Raw genomic sequence first — 21,530 nt, 5'->3', positions numbered from 1 at the left:
CAGTGTTAATTTAAATTTTAAATATGAATGAATCAGTATTAGTACACAGATTAGTACACGATTGTGCTTGTATATAGCAAAACTCTTTCCTATATATATAACCTATGTAGAATGCATGTGAATAAGTTATATATATATATATATATATATGTTTGTTGCTTTCTTTCTGAACCTTCCATGAATCTTTATGCAATTTCATCTGTCTTGATCAATGTCCCGGTATTAATTTCAAAGGTTATGAGAATTGCAACCAGTTCAGAGAAAAAAAGTGCTACCATCTTTAGAAGAAAACATTAATAACCAACGGGTATGTTATGCTCGTCCCACACAGGCACACCTTATACTATATATATTTTATTTAAAAAAAAAAATGCTTGTTGGTGCAACTATATGTCGCGCTTTTCTTAAACTCATCAACCTACATATTATCTCACTAAAAATTTTATGTATAATCACTTTTACGTATTCTACTGAAGTGATTGATTGTATATTTAAAAAAATTGATGCAACTAATCACATTAGTAAAGTATATAAATAGTAAGCAAAAGTGACTATATATAACATTACTCGATCTCATCTCATATTAGTATGAAGTGTTGGGATATAACCAAAAACACTAGCCTTTTTGCTGCCTAAATTAGGGTGGCTCTTTCCAATGTCTCTTTTTATTGTATGCATTCGATCAGCATATATAAGGTAGCCAATATATTTATGTATTGATTAATTAATTAAATTGTTTTACTTATTATTCATACATGATTATATACTTATTATGGAAAAAAAAATTAAAAGAAAGGTAACGTATGTATATCTTATGAGATGCAAGTAGTAGAATTAATATTTATGATTAAATTGCCAAAATTACTTGCTACGTAAGTACTTCGGCCGGTAAACATGGGTTAATCATCGTGTTATCAGTCGTCATGATGACTCACAACTAGAGAGCCATCTCAAAAGTACTGAATATTCCAGGAGTTTTGCTACACAACCACCCAACACCTCAATACCCCACATTTTTTTTAATTTTTATTATTTTATTTTTTATTAAATATTTAATATATAAATAATAAATTAATTAATTAAATTAATTTAAAAAGAATAAATTCAAAAAAAATATTAAAAAAATGAAAAAGAGTGGGATGTTGGGATGTTGGGAGGTTGTGTAGATTTTTTCATATTCCAGATCTACATAATGGCTAACCTAACCATGGTTTGAAATTTATGTGCGGAGATCCAAGATATTATCGAATATTTAGGATCTGTAAGATATTAATTTGGATTATTTTATTATTATTTACAAATTATTTTATTACTATTTACAGATAATATAAGATATTATAATTAACATCCAAATGGATCTTTAATCGTGCACACATGAATTTAGAGGGCTGAAATGGTTCTACCAGCGGCCTATATATTAATTTGATCCTGGCTACAAAAGTATTCGATCGAAGAATTTTGTAGCAAGCGGGAAGAATCGATGTTCCTTTGCGTCAAGATAGAGAAATTAATTAAGTAAATTTGTTGCTTTGCATGCATGCATGGCAGTAGCTAGCATGCGTTAATGGTAATGAATTGGATCCTCCCGTGCGTACGTACGTACGTTGTAATCCATCCATAATATAATGGACATGATGATCTCATAATGTAATTGGTATTTTAATCTTATATTAATTCTTGGTTCATATTTCATTGATTAAATATAAGCATCTAATTAACAACAAAGTGAAGAAATTGATGAATTAATGTCAAAACCCTAAACGGCTAAACCTATCTAGCAGCACTCAATATGATCGATCGTATACCTAGGCCTGGGCTCCGACTCCGACGGAGTCGGAATCGCCAATTCCGAACTCCGACTCTGACTGGAGTCGGAACCGGAGTTTCACTCCGACTCTGACTGGAGTCGGAACCGGAGTTTCACTCCGACTCCGATACCTTGTTCGGAGTTTGAACTCCGATCGGAGTTCCGATGGATTCCGAACGGAATCGGGCTCCGACATCCGCCCGATTCCGATTCCGAGTTTTTTTTTTTTTTGAAAAAAAATGATATATATATATATAATACATAATACATCTTTAAGAAACTCTTATACAATTGTCCAAAACATTGATAATAGTTTAAATGCTATTCCGAACATCTTCCAAATTCCAATACCAAAATAAAAACATCTTCCAATACATAGGTGCTCCAAAACATCTTTCAATATATCGTGGTTTGTCGTTGACTCGTTGGTGATACCTGAAATTAAAATAAAAAGTCACAATCAATAAAAAGAAAAAAAATGATTAAATAAAAATGATTCAGAAAAAAATGATTATCATTTCTCACCAATATTTTTTAATCGCGAGTTTATCAACTTAGCCACACTCCAAGTATCAGTCATCGGCAAGTATGCTAGGATTCACAATTATATCTATGAAATCATAAAAAGTATAAGGTTAATAGATTTATGAAATCATAAAAAGAATTAAATAAATCAATTGAAATACTCAAACAAAGTTACCTGATTCAAGCTTATAACTATCAGCATCAAAGCCAATGGTATCTAGTCCAATGGGCGTATCACTCAACCAATTCTGTGTGCAAACGAGGGCCTCCACAGTTGACGGTGACAATGAACTCCGATAAGAATCCAATACTCGACCTCCAGTGCTAAATGCTGACTCAGAGGCAACTGTAGTGATTGGAATGACCATCACATCTCGGGCAATACGAGAAATGATCTGATACTTTGTGGAATTAACCTTCCACCAAGTTAAAAGCTGAAATGACTCGCTAGGTGCCTCGACCTCTTCCATAAAATACCGTTCAATTTCAGAAGTACACTGCATAATATTGACAAACTTTCGGAAGCCTCTTTTATCGACTGTGGTAAAAGGCATCTCATCTTCAATTATCATCTCTGCAAGCATATCCCTCACCAATTTCTCACTGTATTGAGGGATGACCATTTTCTTCATCTGTGTACCATCAGTGGCCATAGAAGCTTCGTAACTAAGCTTGGTCTGATCAATGGCTGCCTCTCCCTTCGACATTTTATATCGCTGGCAACCTTGGAGATGGGCTATTAAGACAGCGGTGCCGTGCTTCTTTGAATGACATTTGCAGAGTTGCCCACAGTGGTGACATTGGGCCTGTGGGTTCTCAGGATTACCAGGAATCCTGGTAAAATGCTCCCATGTCCAAGACCTTTTTCTAGTATTTCGTGGTTGAGATGGAGTTGTAGATGGAGGTGGTAGATCCCCAATACCCATCTCCTCATCCTCATTAAACTCATCCTCCTGTTCTATGTCTACTGGCATTGGAAATCGGCTACTTGCACAAGAAGTAGCTGCTTTAGAAGTGGGTCTAGATCTCGGTGTCGATGACGGGATTGTGGGGCTTGGATTCTCTTCTGACCTTCCACTAGGTGAAGCCTCCATATCTATAAAAAAATAAAATAAAAGAAATAGTTAATATAAATAGAAAAATAAAATAAAAGAAATAGTTAATATAAATTCATCTATATGCCACATGAAAATCACCATGTATCTTGTACCATTTTTAAAATAGTTATTTTCCCCCTTCACCTTTAATAAAGTTCTCATGGTGCAATTTATAGAATAATGAAGATTATATTTAATGATTCACACTTTCTGTGGTGTGATAGGGCCCCATTTGGCAAATCGAGTTGGGATTCACATATTGATAGTTATGGGAATGAGTTAGCACATAAGTTACCTACACATGCTTGGAATATGAAGGATTTAGATATGTGGTGTGAGAATGTTCCCAAGTTTGTTTCTCAAGCCATGTGGCTTGACAAAAAGTACTTGTAATGTTTCTTTCTATCAATGATATTGGTTTTCCTATTAAAAATAAAGAAATAAATAAAAGTTGTAGGGATTCCAAATCCTTTTGAAGTTGTTTCATTTTGAGGTGGTTTCATTTTGAAGTTGTTGCATTTTGAAGTTGTTGCATTTGTTGTGTTTGTTGCTAGGAATGCCTAAAACTTAAAAAAATAGAATACCGCATTTAGAAGGGCATTATTTAGGAAAAAAAATATCTATTTTCAAACTCATTTTTTGATACATGAATATTATATATATATATATTATTGATGTAGAAGTTTACTGCTAATATAAAAATATATACATTTTGGATTTGTTCAAGTATGATAAATTGCATATTAATTAGCTAGGAACTCCACAATAAATTGCAAGTGCAAGTTTACCTTCAAAATTATTTACTTTCAAAATACCCAATATATTATTTTTCTAAGAGTTGAATCAAGATGGACAGAACCGACTCTGAGATAATGTTAAAATAATAAATGAATATGCTACGTACCATGCATGAAAATTTCTGAACGTAGAGATAATATATACCCATAGTAAGAACTTGATGGAAACACGTCAGATCAATGTGGTCTGCATTATATATGCACTTGAGACTTTTCTATATATATATATATATTATTACATAAATTAATAAGGACTCATGATCGTGTTGATCAGAAACAAATGGCATGCATTAGTCTGGAAAAGGAAAAGGAAAGGGAAAGCTGGGAAAGTTTCATCATTTTCTATGACTTTACGCACGGCACATAATTAAATTATTGAAGGCAATTACAACCGAGAGGGAGATACATTAAGCTATTTTCAATATTTTTTAAGCTATTTTCAATATTCTCTCAAGGCTAGAAATTCTAAAAAGAGAATAAACATTAAGCTATTTTCAATATTTTCAACATTCTTGAGTAACATTCACGGAGATATAGATGGACAGAACCGAGAGGGAGATACAGATGGACCTTAAAGCTTTTTCAGGCTTTGAGGCATTTATTCAACCACCTGGCGCAAGAATTCATTTACACCTCAACAACATATGATTCTTACTGTAAATTTATCTTAGATACATCCAACAATTTTCAAAACACATGCTGTAAATAGGACCTAAATACATCCAGCAATTTTCATTGCCAAATTTTCATTCCTAAATACAAAGCTTACGGGCCTACGGCTTACCAGTTTGTAATGGTGAATCGATGTAGGCGACTCGGCGGGCACTTTGTTGACGGCTTGGGAGAGCTTTGACTTTGAGGCGTTGAACGGTTGAAGATTAAAAAGGAGTCCGAGATTGAGAGAAGAAATGGGGATGTTTCGCGAATGGAAGAAGGGAGTCGAGACGAAGAAGAACTGAAGAACCAGCCTCGGCCGGAATCTATACCCAGCCCGCAGCCATACGACGTCGTTCCTAGCTTAAAGGAACATCATCGTTTAAATTAAGAATGTAAATAACACAGAAGCAAAACGACGTCGTTTTGCTTTTGTGTTGTTTTTTAAAAACATCGGAGTCGGAGTTTGGAGTCCGGATCTACTCCGAACTCCGATTCCGACTCCGACTCCGTTTTCAGAGTGGCTCCGATTCTGATTCTGAATTCCAACAACTCCGACTCCGTCGGAGTCGAATTCGGAGCGGAGTCAGAAATCTCGAAAATTTGCACAGCCCTACGTATACCTCCTAGCTAGCTAGGATTCTTGGCTTATAAAAATATAAAGGCTACTTGTAATTATTAGGGCAGGTTAATTTGGAGTTTGAGATGAAATGAGATAAGAATTTTGTAAATGATAATAAAATAGTATATGAATAGTAGTGAGATATATAGTTTGAATTTAGTATATTCTGAGTTTTGAGAAATGAGAGAACAAATTAAATAAAAAATATTATAAAATTAAAATATTATAAGAATATAGTTTTATAATATTATTTTTATTTGAAGATTTAAAAAAGTTAAATTTTTTTATTTTTTATTTAAAAATTTAAAGAAGTTGTAATGATTAATTTAAAAATTTTATATTTAAATTATATTTAAGAATAAGATATGATCAGATTATATAAAAATTTTGTGTCTCGATCCAATGGCCAAACCCGCCCTTTGCATTGTACCAAAGAGTAGTCCAAGCCTACAAGCTACAAGGTTAATTAATTCGACAAAGAAATAGGAAACTAAGAACAAAGTATTAAAAAATAATAAATTGAATTTTAACTATGTATCGATCCCACATCAAATAATGTTGAGGATATTGTTGAGGATATCACTCCTCAATCAAAGTCCTTCCATATATGTGAGAGTTGATTGTCGTGATTGTGGGAGTCTTATTTGTACATTGTTTCCTTTTATTGTAAATGTATTCATTCGTATTATCATTGTACACTTTGCAAACAATTATATAAAGCAATGCAATTCACCACCGTAAAGTAAGGTGGATTTCAAACATTCTCATGGTATCAAGAGCATACCTGGATTAACCTCCTTCGATCCAAATGGCCTCTGATCTCGCCCCCACCCTCCTTCCCTTCAACACCTTGATTCACATGCTCACCATCAAACTATCATCATCCAACTACCTCCTCTGGAAGAGTCAACTTCTTCCCCTTCTTGAGAGCCAAGATTTGCTCGGTCACGTTGATGGCACCCTTGTGCCGCCACCCCCATTTGACCCACCAACCTCTCAGACGCCAAACAACAAATACCTGGCGTGGAAGGCTATGGACCAGCGCCTGCTCAGCCTCCTTCTCTCCTCCCTCACGGAGGAAGCTATGGCCGAAGCTGTCGGTCTCTCCACTGCTCGTGAGGTGTGGCTTGCCATGGAAAACACATTCAGCCACCGATCGAAAGCACGAGAACTTCGCATTAAGGATGATCTCCAGTTGATGAAACGTGGGACTCGTTCTGTAGCCGACTATGCCCGTGCGTTCAAATCACTTTGTGATCAGCTTCACGCTATTGGCCGGCCAGTTGATGGCACCGATAAGGTGCACTGGTTCCTCCGTGGCCTAGGGCCTGATTTTTCGAGCTTCTCCACCGCTCAAATGGCCCAAACCCCTCTCCCCTGTTTTTCGGATTTAACCTCCAAGGCTGAAAGTTTTGAGATTTTTCAGAAATCTCTTGAGGGTTCTTCTTCCTCTCCTGCGGCTTTTACAGTCACCAAGCCCTCTCCCCATCGTGGTGGCTTTGCTCGAAATTCTTCAGGACGCCCAAATGGCCATGGCAGCGGCTCCTCCAGCCGCGGACAGGGACGCTCCAGCTCGGGTCAGCGCCGTCGTCCTCCACGGTGCCAAATCTGCAGGATGGACGGCCACTATGCTGATCGATGTCGCCAGCGCTACGCTCGGAGTGAGCAATCTGCTCAACTAGCCGAAGCCTTCACCGGTTCTTGCAACCTCTCTGAAACCGTGGGGTCCGACTGGTTTGTGGACACAGGGGCCTCGGCCCATATGACTATGGATTCAACCCACCTGGATCAGTCCACAAGTTACACGGGTAAGGATTGCGTAATTGTTGGGAATGGTGCGTCACTTCCCATTACTCACACCGGTAAAATTTCTCCTATCTCGAATCTCCATCTTCTCGATGTCCTCGTTGTTCCTCGCCTCACCAAAAATTTGCTTTCCATTAGTAAATTAACATCTGATTTTCCTTTATCTGTTACATTTACTAATAATTTGTTTACTATTCAGAATCTCAAAACAGGAGCGGTGGTGGCAACCGGCAAGCGTGATGGTGGCTTGTATGTGCTCGAACGCGGCCATCCTGCCTTTATTTCTGTCCTTAAAAATAAATCGCTTCATGCATCTTATGATTTATGGCATGCACGACTTGGACATGTCAATCATTCTGTTATTTCTCTTTTAAATAAAAAAGGACAGCTTTATCTTACTTCCTTGTTGCCTTCTCCTGCTTTATGTAGCACTTGTCAAATTGCCAAAAGCCATCGCTTGCCTTATTCTCGAAATGAACATAGGTCGTCTAATGTGCTTGATCTTATCCATTGCGATCTTTGGGGTCCCTCCCCCGTCAAATCAAATTTAGGTTTTGTCTACTATGTTCTTTTTATTGACGACTATTCTCGCTTCACATGGCTCTATCCTTTGAAATTGAAATCTGATTTTCATAAAATTTTTATTCAATTTCAAAAATTTGTGGAAAATCAATATTCTGCTCGTATCAAAATATTTCAAAGTGATGGTGGTTCTGAATTCACTAGTAATTTCTTTCAAGATCATCTTCGCTCTTCAGGCATTCATCATCAGCTCTCATGTCCATACACACCCGCCCAGAATGGTCGTGCCGAAAGAAAACATCGTCATGTAACTGAGACAGGCCTCGCCCTTCTTTTTCATTCTCACATCTCCCCTCGTTTCTGGGTTGACGCCTTCAGCACTGCAGCCTACATCATCAACCGTTTGCCTACACCGCTTCTTGACGGTAAGTCACCTTTTGAGATTTTGTATGGTCATTCTCCCAATTATGAAAACTTTCACCCCTTTGGTTGTCGTGTCTATCCTTGCTTACGTGATTATATGCCTAACAAACTTTCTCCTCGCAGCATTCCTTGTATTTTTTTGGGTTACAGTACTTCTTATAAAGGATTTCGCTGCATAGATCCCATCACTTCTAGGCTTTACATCACTCGCCATGCTCAATTTGATGAAACTCATTTTCCCTCCCTTGCCACCTCTCAAGCCCAACCTCTATCCTCCCTTACTTTTTCGCATTTCCTTGAACCCGGCCTCCTCCATGCCGATCCGCCCCTCTCTGACACCTCTTTCCCGCATATTACTCAATCTGGGTCTAATCCGTGTATTATGTGTACTGATTCAGTGAATGAGTCCTTGCAGGTCCCTAATTCTCTTGCAGGTCCCTCTTTGCCCCACTTGGCTCCTCCACCTGAGTCCAGTACCGTTCCTGCTCCTACTGTCGTGGATCCGCTTGGTTCTCATCCTATGGTTACACGAGCTAAAGCTGGTATTTTCAAGACTCGTCACCCAGCACATCTTAGCCTCTTGGGCTCCTCTGGTCTTCTTCCTGCTCTTCTTGCATCAACTGAGCCTAAAGGTTTCAAATCTGCTGCTAAGAATCCTGCTTGGCTTGCTGCCATGGATGAAGAAATTCATGCCCTTAAGAGTAATCGTACCTAGATTTTGGTCCCTCAACCTATCAACACCAACATTGTGGGCTCCAAATGGGTTTTCCGGACCAAGTACTTGTCTAATGGATCTGTTGAACGTCTCAAAGCACGCCTTGTTGCCAAAGGCTATACACAGGTACCTGGTCTTGACTACACTGATACTTTCAGTCCTGTAATCAAGGCCACCACTGTTCGCGTTGTGCTCTCTCTTGCTGTGACACAGAAATGGCCCCTTCGTCAACTTGACGTCAAAAATGCGTTTCTCAATGGTACTCTCACTGATCAAGTTTATATGGAGCAGCCTCCAGGGTATATTGATCCTCGCTTCCCTGATCATGTCTGCCAGTTGAAGAAATCTCTCTATGGTCTCAAGCAAGCACCTCGTGCCTGGTTCCAGCGCCTTAGCTCCTTTCTCACTCACCTTGGTTTTTGTTGCAGTCGTGCTGACCCCTCTCTTTTTATCTTTCATAAGCAGTCAGATATTATTTATCTACTTCTTTATGTTGATGACATCATTATTACAGGCAACAATTCCTCCCTTCTTGACAGCTTCACTTGTAAACTCAATTCTGAGTTTGCCACTAAGGACTTGGGCTCCCTCAGTTACTTCCTTGGTCTCGAAGCTTCCTCCACTTCTGATGGTCTCTTCATCAGTCAACTCAAATATGCCCGGGATATTCTTTCTCGAGCTCAGTTACTTGACAGTAAGCCTGTTCACACTCCCATGGTTGTTTCTCAGCATCTGTCTGCTGATGGTCCTCTGTTTTCCGAGCCCACTCTCTACAGATCTCTTGTTGGCGCCCTCCAGTATCTGACCATCACACGTCCTGATATTGCTTATGCTGTCAACTCTGTCAGTCAATATCTGCATGCTCCAACTGAAGATCACTTCCTGGCTGTTAAACGTATCCTCCGCTATGTCAAAGGCACCCTTCATTTTGGCTTAACCTTTCGTCCCTCCTCCTCTCCTGGTGCTCTCGTTGCTTATTCTGATGCTGATTGGGCTGGCTGCCCCGATACTCGTCGTTCAACCTCTGGTTACTCTATTTATCTTGGCGACAACTTGGTTTCCTGGAGTGCTAAGAAACAGCCAACTGTCTCTCGTTCTAGTTGCGAATCTGAGTATCGTGCCCTTGCCTCTACTGCTGCCGAACTCGTTTGGCTCACACATCTTCTTCATGACCTCCAGGTATCCATCCCACAGCAGCCTCTTCTCTTATGTGACAACAAGAGTGCCCTCTTTTTGAGCTCCAATCCGGTTTCACACAAGCGAGCTAAGCATGTTGAGTTGGACTATCATTTTCTCCGTGAACTTGTTGTCGCTGGCAAGCTCCGTACCCAACATGTCCCCTCTCATTTGCAGGTTGCTGATATTTTCACCAAGAGCATTCCTCGACCACTCTTTGAGTTCTTCCGATCCAAGCTCCACGTCAGATCCAATCCGACGCTCAGCTTGCGGGGGGGTGTTGAGGATATTGTTGAGGATATCACTCCTCAATCAAAGTCCTTCCATATATGTGAGAGTTGATTGTCGTGATTGTGGGAGTCTTATTTGTACATTGTTTCCTTTTATTGTAAATGTATTCATTCGTATTATCATTGTACACTTTGCAAACAATTATATAAAGCAATGCAATTCACCACCGTAAAGTAAGGTGGATTTCAAACATTCTCAAATAATTATTATTATCCACCACTTGTAGGACATATGTGAAGACTAAAAAATTAGTCATAAAAATCTTTTTTTTTTTCTTGTTATCCACCACTTTACACTATTGTTATTATAATGAAGTGTTTGTTGGAAAACCATACCTGCTTCTCGTATATCATCTTTTCTAATGAAGATTACTTGCTTATTTAAAAAAAAAATTGATCATTGATGATGATTTTAAAAGACTTATGTATAGCATTTCATTTTTTTCTCAAAGAAATGATATAATTTGTAATCTTTTTAAATATCATTTCTTTAATCATTTAGGATGTACGTACACTATCTATCAATTAAATGATATATTTTAATGAAAATAAGAAATGGTTTTATAATCATTTGATATTAACTAAAAAATGTTAAAATAATGATGATGATGATTATCAAATTAACTTACCTGATGAATAACTTTAACAGTATTCTGGCTGTAGCTCTTGTCGGTGCATGTGTGGACGACGTCGTAGCTAGGTAATTTGACTTTTGACGAAACCTCGATCGTTAAATTTGTGCATTAATTGTCTGTTGATTTCCGTCTCGATGATCTGTTTGTATTTGAATGATCGATCTTGATCTTTAATTTCTTGCATGTGAGTCATGCAGTACCGTGAACTCCAACGTAAACGAAATGACGTTGGTTGTTCTTTGCTAGCTAGCTAGCTGGTGCAAAGCTGTAAACAAGTAAACATTATCATCAACAGATCATGAGATCATCGATGATCTTCACGAAGACTTGAAGTCCTTTCTGTGCATGGGTGGCACACCGCTCACAGCTCCCTAGTACCGTTAGTGTGTTTTTTTTTTTTTTTTTCTATTTTTTATATGTATTTTTTTAAAAACTTTAAATATTATTTTTTTTAAAATTTACAATATTATTAAAAAATATTTTATTAATCACGAAGTTAACAAATTACAGCATGGTATGGAGCTGGGGTTTAACATTTTCCTTATATATATATATTATATACAAAAAATCTACACAGCAGTTTCATACTTTTTTACATCATTAAAAAATATAAATTTATTATTTTATCCTTTTCTATTTAACACTGATGTGTTAATTATGGGGTTGCTGTGTAGCAGTGCTCTATTATATATATGAATGAACTGTGTGCAGTCATGTTATTCATTTAAATTTTTTTGCATGGCTGGGTCATGTATGCAGGCCTGCAGACAATTACCTATTAATTTGGCTATAATTACCTGATCATAGACCGTGACTTTTTGGTAGAAGTAGATCACCAAAATAAGGTCGATATATAGGATAAAGCTCATACCTAATTCCCACGGAAAAATCCGTGAAAACATGCATGCATGCATGCATTATGCATAGTGTTTGAAAAGAGAGACGAAGATGGATGACCTACCCAGCTAGCACAAATTCATTACAGCTTTTCCGCAATGCTTAAATATTTGCATGTTCTAACCAAAAATAAATTAATACATCAAGATTCTTGAACGATTTTGCCATTAATCTCGTACACATGCAGTACATGATGCGACAATTAATTTTCTTTCGGTGATCATTGTACCTTTTTGCTTGTACACCGACAACAATATTGCTATTTAATTTCCCTACTTGTATAGTTTAATTCTTTCTTCTTCTGCATTCACGACAAAGGTGTAGGGAAAAAAAGGGTATAGACCAGTTAATCATGCATGGGCTCGAATGTTACAAGACATATTCGATAGTGTACAGATTCAATGTTGTACTGGGATGAGACTTGGGAAGCACATGGGATGAGACCAAAGTCTTTTGAAAAATGGAGCTGCTAGCTAGAGATATAAAGAGATTTCATAAATGGATCTTAAACATTGATGTGTACCCCGTGTCTTTTTTTTTTCCTTTCTCCTAGTGCTTTTCCCCTCCTTTTTTTCTCTCTCTCTTTTTCCCTCATTTCCCTCCTCACCGGCTCAGATCCCGACCACCATAGATGGCCAACAAATGATGACCGTTGACCATGCAAGCCATTGGCTCAAATCCCAGCCACCACGCAAGCCATCGATGGGTTGACCACGCAAACGGTAAAATGTGTACCAGTGTGCATAGTGAACTGCCGTGAGCTCCACGCCGACGATGCCGCTTGGATTGTTGGCATTGGTCCCCGACCACCATGGCCCAAAGAGGGAGGGGGAGAACAAAAAAATAGGGGGGGGACGGTGGGCTGCCATGAGCTCCACGTCTGCGGTGCTGCTTGAACCACTGGCTTCTTCTACCCACCATGAGGTGGTCCCTACCACCATTGTCGATGCGGGGAAAGGGTTTATGTCATATCAATGTGTGGAATCATTTCGTAAGATCCTATTGTGTCTATAGTATTTTCCTTTTCCTTAGACTATTGTACTCATTTGTTAATAATTTAACAAGATATATATGATGCATACGGATCTTCAAATCCTTTACTAAAACATGCATAAATTAACAATACGCTGAGCTACCTTTGGGATTGCAGAAAAGAAAGAAGAAAAAACAAATAATTTCTACTGATTGATCAGAAATTCAATTTTTAGTCGGGGTCAGTCAACGACGTTATCAGATCACTTCAGTCCAAATCTTGGCTGCATTTTTTTACAATATCTTCAAACCAAGTAGATCTTATATATATCATCCAAATATATAATATCACACATTGAAAATATATAACCTAATTAATCTCAATGCTTTAAGTAATGATCATACCGTTCTTTGATGATTCATAACATGATGATGAATTCGATCCATTTTCTTTTCGGTGTTCACATTATAATCATTGTGGTCCTCACTGGAAAAACCAAAATATAATCATGTCGGCCATGTTTGAGGCATCTGATCGGTATACATTTTTTACAATGGGGCACTAGGAATTAGTTGGCATCCGAATCAGCTTATTGTTCAAATGGTCATCTTAATTTCGCATCGTCATTATAAAAAATTATTAAAAAAATATATAAACACAAAAGATATAGAGAGAAGAAATCAGAATTTCAGTCTTTCTTAATGAATAATGTTATATATATTTATAAAGTACATAAATACCGTACAATCATTTTAAAATAAACGGAGTTCACTATTATTATTTTTTTTTTGTGCATCCCTAATTTATTCTTTTTTTTTTAAATAATTACACAACGCTTACGCACTTATGACAACAATTATCATTTTTCTGTTACAATATATATATATATATATATATATATATAATATGGCTATATATATATATATGAGCTTTTGTAATGAACTATTTTAATTACTTTCTACACCATGAAACCGACATATAATTAATGGGTGTATATATATAAATTGATAACATATATATTAACGAGTTTTGGTACATACAAGTACAGTCACGTACTAATCTGTGTACTAACACTGATTTATTTATATTTAAAATTTAAATTAATACTATTTTCAATAAAATCTATTTTTTAACTAATCACATCATATTAATGCACAGATTAGTACATAATTATGCTTGCAACTATACTTTTCCTATATTAACTGTCGATCGACATTAATCCATCTTGTTTACGGCCTTGTTTCTGGATTTCTTCGTACGGATCGAGCGAGACGTTAATTAACCAGTACACACGCAAAATAATTATGTTTTTACTTTAATCTAAGTACTTTGAGACATGATATTTCTGTCCCACATTACTTAATTAACCAATAACACATATTATTGGATAAATAAAAGAAAAATTGTACTTAGCAATTTTACACCACATTAGTACCCATGCTGATAGAAAATAAATAAATTTTTTTTTACTCAATAAATATTTAGCGTAAGACTGTCTACTCCTTCTATCAGAAATTAAATAAAAAACATTAATGACTCTTCCTAGCTGTCAATATCTTTATGATCAAGAAGTTTGAAGGAAGTAGCCAATCCGAGAAGACCAATATTAATGGACCTCTTAGTTACGTACGTACATGTGGCCCCTTCCCATAATTCTTTATTAATTTCCTAACTTCACGGGCCATTGCAACACACGTATAGAAATCAAGTCAGAGAGAGTATTATAAGGATTTAAATTTCCAATTTTAAAGGATATTGTAAATCAATCGTGCCATATCAATTATATAGATATATGGTGTATTCTTAGAATGACCACTCTTTCAAAAAATTATAGTACTTTTTATTCCAACCTTCACACACACAGATATAATATATATATATGTATGTATGTATGTGTATATACAAAAAAGATATTCTACCGAGAATGTCATGCAGACATGTTCTCATAGATAACGATTCATGATATATATACACTAGATAGAAGATACCTGAAAAAATAAAAATAAATAAATAAAAAAGGTAATAGCGAGCCCTTTGCTAAATGCTGTCTCTGCTTTCTATTAATTCCATGTATCCTTTCAAAGTTACCCTCATAATCTTTAAGGAAGATATCAAATCTTGTCGCTATCGATCAAAATCTAAAACGTTATCGTGGCCGAAAGTGAACTTTAATTGAATTGTAAGTATCCGTGAGAAATTTTTTCAAAGATCCTCTCTGTTGGGGCTAGCTAGGAATGTGAGATCATGGACACTGATTTTCGGCTTCAGAACAAAAGTAGTAGTTAAAAGTAGCAGTACTCGGATCCCGATTATTTTATTTATTTAATTACTAAAGAATTATTTTTAATGATATTGTGAATTTTTTTATAAAAAAATATTTAAAAATAGCCTAATAAAAAAAAACACTAGCGGGATCCGCCATGTGGCTGTAGAAGCCACTCAAAAAATTATTTGAGAAAGGGGGCAGTTGACCCCATGAGCCCGGCTGGCTAGCTAGATGCGTCAATGTCAGCTAGAATTAGTCATATCGACATGTCCGAATCTTGTGGCCGGTGTGGGACTCATGGGAAGGAAGATCAATCATATAATATATATATATATATATATATTAGTCAATAGATCACAGATCTGAGTAGGATGAAAGATCAGGACAAGTTTGTGTTCAATGGCTTATGCAGAACGCGACACTAGAAACCGCGTCAAACTGGAAAATTAAAGGATCTATGCAGAACTCGACCCTAGAAACCGCGTGAAACTGGAAGATTAAAGGATCGATACTATATTTTTCAGAGCCTCACACGAAACACGTCATGTGATCCGTACTACTTGTGCATGCATGCAGGTTCAGCTTTGTTTCCCCGAAAGCCGTACGTGCATGAAGACTTGAAGTTCAGTCAACTTTTACGGTGTATCAGCCATAAAAAATGAATGAAAGAAAAAATATATGGCTTTGTTGCAGAAGGTGAATATATTCTAGGCCGTCAGCATTAATATTTGAGCGAAAAAGGGTAAAAAGGATGGGAAAAAAACGCATTTGCTGTGGCCAATAACTACATCTCTATCCTGAGTAAACTTGGTAGTCCAAAATATATGATGCTCATTAAAAAAAAGAATAGAACAAAACAAAATATATAGTACATTGCGTTTTTATGATGTTAGAAATGGTTTTCGGGTCATAATGAATGATGTTTAGCAGAAATTCTGAACAAATCGAGTTTGTATTCTCGGAGTGCTTTAATTTGCATTCATCTTGTAGATATACATTCATAAACACACACTCGATTGTATCAGAAGGGAATGAATGAATAAGGTACCAGGAGACGACTTGGAAGAAATTAAAAAGGGAAGGAAAGAGAGAGTGTTTCCTTGTAAGTCGGTAGTCGGTGGAGTGCAGAAGGGAATCATGCATGCAGAGATTCTCTTTCCCTCTGGACCACTTTCTCGAATACGAAATGTCATGCAAGTTGAATATTGAGACCCAACGCGTGCCTTTTTCTTTAATTTTGAGCCACTAGCCGATCGACTGAATACCTCAAGGGGCAAATGATGTCCCTTTCTTTCTGAACCCCCTTCTATTTCCCTTCCCTTCCCTTCATCTGCATGGATTTCAGTAATTCAATCATAATCAATTACTTCCCTTCCCATTGTAGTTTCTTTTTAAGCTATCAAAATCAGGGATAATGAGTTGGTGGGACGAATTAAGTTCTGCCACCACAAAGCAAAGTCCAAGTTCTCCATTCCTATCTAACTCACGAACCTTTTTTTTTTTTTTATTTGCAATTCTAACTCACGAACCTTAAGTGATACATCATACATACATTAGTAAAAGCTAGCTCAACAACACGTGAAAGCCCTGAAAAGAATAAGGAAGAAACAAGGTGTTGACCACGTGTTTCGTGGCCTGGGCAGTTGTGCGGGCCCTCTCTGTGTACCTGCAAGAAAAGCGGAGGATGGACTCGATGGAGTTTGTTAGTCCTCCAATGGTTTTGTCAGTAGGTGTTTCACGTGTGTATAAAATGGATCAACCAACCTTTTTTGTAAAGGGTTTAGAGCTTTTATACCTGTCTAAACCCAGTTAGTTAGGAGAGGTGTGGGATTCAGAGATATGTCTGAGTTAGACCTGTCTTGTCTCTTACTCGGCAATGGCTTGTCATGCTGTGGTCGCGTGAGGGTATACTCCGCCACATAATAAACACGATGTGTTCTTGGCTTTCTATGACTAGGCTAGTCATAAATACGACGTGTGTCCTGTCCACTCAGGCGTGGAGAGGTGTGTCATCCTTTTTTGGGTGGGCGCAACCATCTTGAAAAACCGACATAAGTAGGGCTTTGGAGTTGGGGAAGGGGGGGGAGGGAGGAAAAGACATCAGATTGGAGATGGGCTTTAAGCTAAACTGAGGCCTAGGTCTCAAAAGTTCCTACACCCAGTTTGGTTCTGGGCTGCTGGATTGTTTTGGGTCAAGCCACCTGGCCCCAGGGTCAAGTCCCCCCACACAAGTAAAAGATCAATATTCACGGGACCTTTGTTTGGGATAGGAGGGATATATTAAAACTAGAGGTGTGTGGTGTTGAACTCAAGATTTCAAGTTTTGTATAATTATATATTTACACATAGATTTTGATGATAACTAATGAATTCAAAGAATGAAGAAGTCTCAAACTCAAGTTGTCTACACAATGGAGTCAAGCACATCAAGGAAACAAGCATGAACAAGAAGGGAACAAGTTCACATTAAAATTATAGAGTAATTTTGTAAATCTCTTCAAAATTCGAAATTAAGATTAATGCTCAAAATTAATATTTTATCATAAAGTATTAAAATACATTTTTCATATGTGCATGAATATTTTTGAAAATTAAATTTAAAAATTTTGAAAGATGATTGATTGTCATCTTTTACATGTGAAGGGTTGAACTTTGAAAATATTAAAGATGATTGATTGTCATCTTTCACATGTGCATGTTTTATTTGAATATTTTCAAAAGTGATTGATGTTTTTTTAGACTTATACAAAATGTAGATGATTTTGTTTGAAAAATTTGAAAAATAAAGTGTACTCATTTTGTCATATACAAAAAGTAAAAGATTAGGTTTGAATTTTTTGAAAAGGAAAGTGTGCTCATTTTGTCATATGCCAAAAGTAAAAGATTAGGTTTGATTTTTTTGAAAAAGTGAATGATGTTGTCTTTGACAATTGAAAAAGAAGAACCTTTTATTTGAATTTTTTGAAAAAGTGAATGATGTTGTCTTTGACATGTGAATCTTTTTAAATTTGAATATGAAGTCTCATATGCCTATAAATAGATCATTTGAGAGTTTCACATTTACAACACCAAGAGCATACAACATTCATTCAAAGCTTTCATTCTCTCTTCTTTAAGCATTGAGCCTTAATCCTTGTTCATTTTGAGAGATATAGTTTGCGCTGTATTGTTCTTATTTCACTCATTGAGGAGTGTTTTCTGATAACATACCCACTATCAGCTCTTGTATCAGAAAAAGGATGTGTATAACCCTTGTGTGTGTAGAAAGTATTCTACACGGGGAATAGTTGAATCACCAAGTGTAAGGTGATTGCAAGTGTAGAGGGTATTCTACACGGATCCTTTGTAGCGGTGTTGTTCAAAGGTGTAATAGGTTTCTATCTCCACCTGAAGGAGGTTAAATAGTGAATTTGAAAATTTTCAAGGGGTAGCTTGAGGCGAGGACGTAGGCAGTGGGGCCGAACCTCGTTAACATACTGAGTTTGCTTCTCTCTTACCCTTACTCTTTATATTTATTGTTATTTCATATTTTGTTTATATTTTATATTATATATTTGATTTATAATTGTTATTTTTTTAATACAACTCAATTCATCCCCCTCTTGTGTTAGTCATCTGGGCAACAATTGGTATCAGAGCTAAGAGTTCTATTATAAGATTAACTATCTTTTGAGTTAAGATCTTATGGCTAACATTGCAGCTTCATTTGGTGAAGGTCAATCTAGTAGTCGGCCTCCACTCTTTTGTGGAGATAATTACTCATTCTGGAAAATTAGAATGAGAATATTTCTTCAAGCTCAAGGTAGAGAAATCTGGAAATGTATTGTAAATGGACCTTATATTCCAACAAAAGTGTTTGGTGGAGTAAAGGTCAAAAAGGAAGAAGAAGAGTTTGATCGTGAAGACGATAGACTTTATACTTTAAATTTAACTGCTATGAATTTATTATATAATGCTCTTAATGGAAATGGGTTTAATAGAATAATGAATTGCGCTACGGCAAAGGAAATTTGGGATAACTTGGAAGTAACTTATGAAGGAACTTCGCAAGTCAATGAATCAAAAATTTATATTCTTACTCATGAATATGAAATGTTTAAGATGAATGATGATGAATCTATTTCTAGTATGCACACTCGTTTTACTAACATCATAAACAGCTTGAAAGCTCTTGGCAAAATTTATTCCAAGGTGGAGATAGTAAGAAAAATTCTCAACTCTTTACCAAAACGTTGGGAATCAAAAGTTACAGCGATTCTTGAAGCTAGATACCTCAAAAAACTCGAAGTCAATGAACTCATCGGGTCACTTATCACCAATGAGTACACATTGAAAAGAGGAGAATAAGAAGCAAAGCCAAAGAAGAGCTTAGCACTTAAAGCTGTTCCTCATGAAAGTGAAAGTGATGAAGATGAGGAAAATAATGATAAAGATGAAGAAGTTGCGATGATAACAAGAAGAATTCAGAGGTTCTTGAAGAAAAATAGAACTCCTCCGAGGAAATCTTTCAAAAAGTTTTCCAAGAAAGATTCAGGTAAAAATGACACTTTAATTTGTTATAAATGCAATAAACCTGGTCATATCAAGCCAGATTGTCCTCTGCTAAAGAAAGATCGAAACAAGGGCAAGAAAGCAATGAAAGCTACATGAGATGATGATTCAAGTAGCTCAGATAGTGAAACAAGCAATGAAGAATCAGCAAATCTTTGTCTTATGGCTAAAGATGACATTGAGGTAACAAATCTTGATAATATTGAAAATCCTTCATATGAAGAATTGCAAAATGTTTTAGAAAAGATTTATGAGGAATTTGAAAAATTGGGTATCAAGCGTACTGTTTTGAAAAAGAAAAATTCTTCTTTAACAAACGAAATTGGAATTTTAAGAAAAGAAAGTATCATTTTGAAAGATGAAAATCTTGAATTGAATAAGAAGAAAACCGATTTAGAAAATATTGCTGAAAACTTTACGAATGGAAAAAGAAATTTTGAAAAACTTCTTGATAGTCAAAGATGTATTTTTGACAAGGCAGGTTTGGGATATATGTCAAAACAAAAATACAAACCTTATAAAAATTTCTTTGATAATCATTATACATCAAAGACTAATATTCAAAATTCTTTTCATAAAAATAATTTTGTCAAAAAAGGATATTATTATAATCATTCAAGTTTTTCATATATGTCACATGCTATTTGTAATTTTTGTAATAGAAATGGTCATAATTATTGTACTTGTCCTATTAGAAGAAATCATACAATGACTATTAGGGCCATATGGATATCTAAAAATCTTGTTTCTTCTAATACTAATAAATAAAGGACCCAAAGAATTTGGGTACCAAGAAAAATCATTTCAATTGTTTTTATAGGTATGCATGAAATCATCAACAAGCAAAAATAAGTGGTTTTTAGATAGTGGATGTTCAAGACACATAACGGGAGACAAGACTAAGTTCTTTGATCTTAGATCTAAAGAAGAAGGACACGTGACATTTGAAGACAACTAGAAAGGGAAGATCGTGGGAATAGGTAAAATTGGTAATGAATCTTCTCTCATAATTGAAGATGTTCTACTTGTTGAAGGTTTAAAACATAATCTTTTGAGCATAAGTCAATTATGTGATAAAGGATTCACAGTTACTTTCAAAATGGATAAATGCATTATTTTGAATGATCATGATTGTAATATTTGTTTTATTACTTTTAGAAACAATAATGTTTATACAATTGATTTTAAAGAAATTACCTCACAAGATGCTATTTGATTTTCAGTTCAAAATGAAACTAGTTGGTTATGGCATAGAAGATTAGGTCATGTCAACATGGAACTTATTTCCAAACTTTCAAAAAATGATCTTGTGAGAGGTTTACCAAAAACAAATTTTCTTAAAGACAAAATTTGTGATGCATGTCAATTTGGTAAACAAACAAAAACTTTTTTTAAAACTAAGAAACATATTTCCACTACTAGACCATTGCAACTGATACACATGGATCTTTTTGGACCAAATAGAGTTGCAAGTCTAGGAGGAAAATATTATGCATTTGTTATTGTTGATGATTTCTCTAGATGTACTTAGGTCATCTTTCTTCCTCATAAAGATGAGGCACATAATGCCTTTACCAAGTTATGCAAGACAATTCAAAATGAAAAGGGTTATACTATTTCAAGTATCCAAAGTGATAGGGGAAAAGAGTTTGTTAATAAAAATATTGAAACATTTTGTGATGAAAACGGTTTTGTGCATAATTTTTCTGCTCCTCGAACTCCTCGGCAAAATGGGATAGTAGAGAGGAAAAATAGATCTCTTCAAGAGATGGCA

At 36.0% G+C, this 21,530-nt stretch overlaps 1 long non-coding RNA gene across 1 annotated transcript; it reads right to left on the bottom strand.

The window, feature by feature from the left end:
* Window positions 1-2,186: 2,186 nt before the first annotated feature.
* LOC122291653 lies at window positions 2,187-2,624 on the bottom strand. Its single transcript, XR_006236724.1, has 3 exons — window positions 2,508-2,624; window positions 2,333-2,417; window positions 2,187-2,242 (listed from the first exon to the last, which is right to left on the bottom strand). It is a non-coding gene; the product is annotated as an uncharacterized LOC122291653 (long non-coding RNA).
* Between the last annotated feature and the right edge of the window lie 18,906 nt (window positions 2,625-21,530).

The sequence above is a fragment of the Carya illinoinensis genome, chromosome 13 (genome assembly GCF_018687715.1).
Source record: "Carya illinoinensis cultivar Pawnee chromosome 13, C.illinoinensisPawnee_v1, whole genome shotgun sequence".
In the NCBI taxonomy this organism is placed as follows: domain Eukaryota; kingdom Viridiplantae; phylum Streptophyta; class Magnoliopsida; order Fagales; family Juglandaceae; genus Carya; species Carya illinoinensis.
This window is presented reverse-complemented; position numbering and strand designations above follow the sequence as displayed.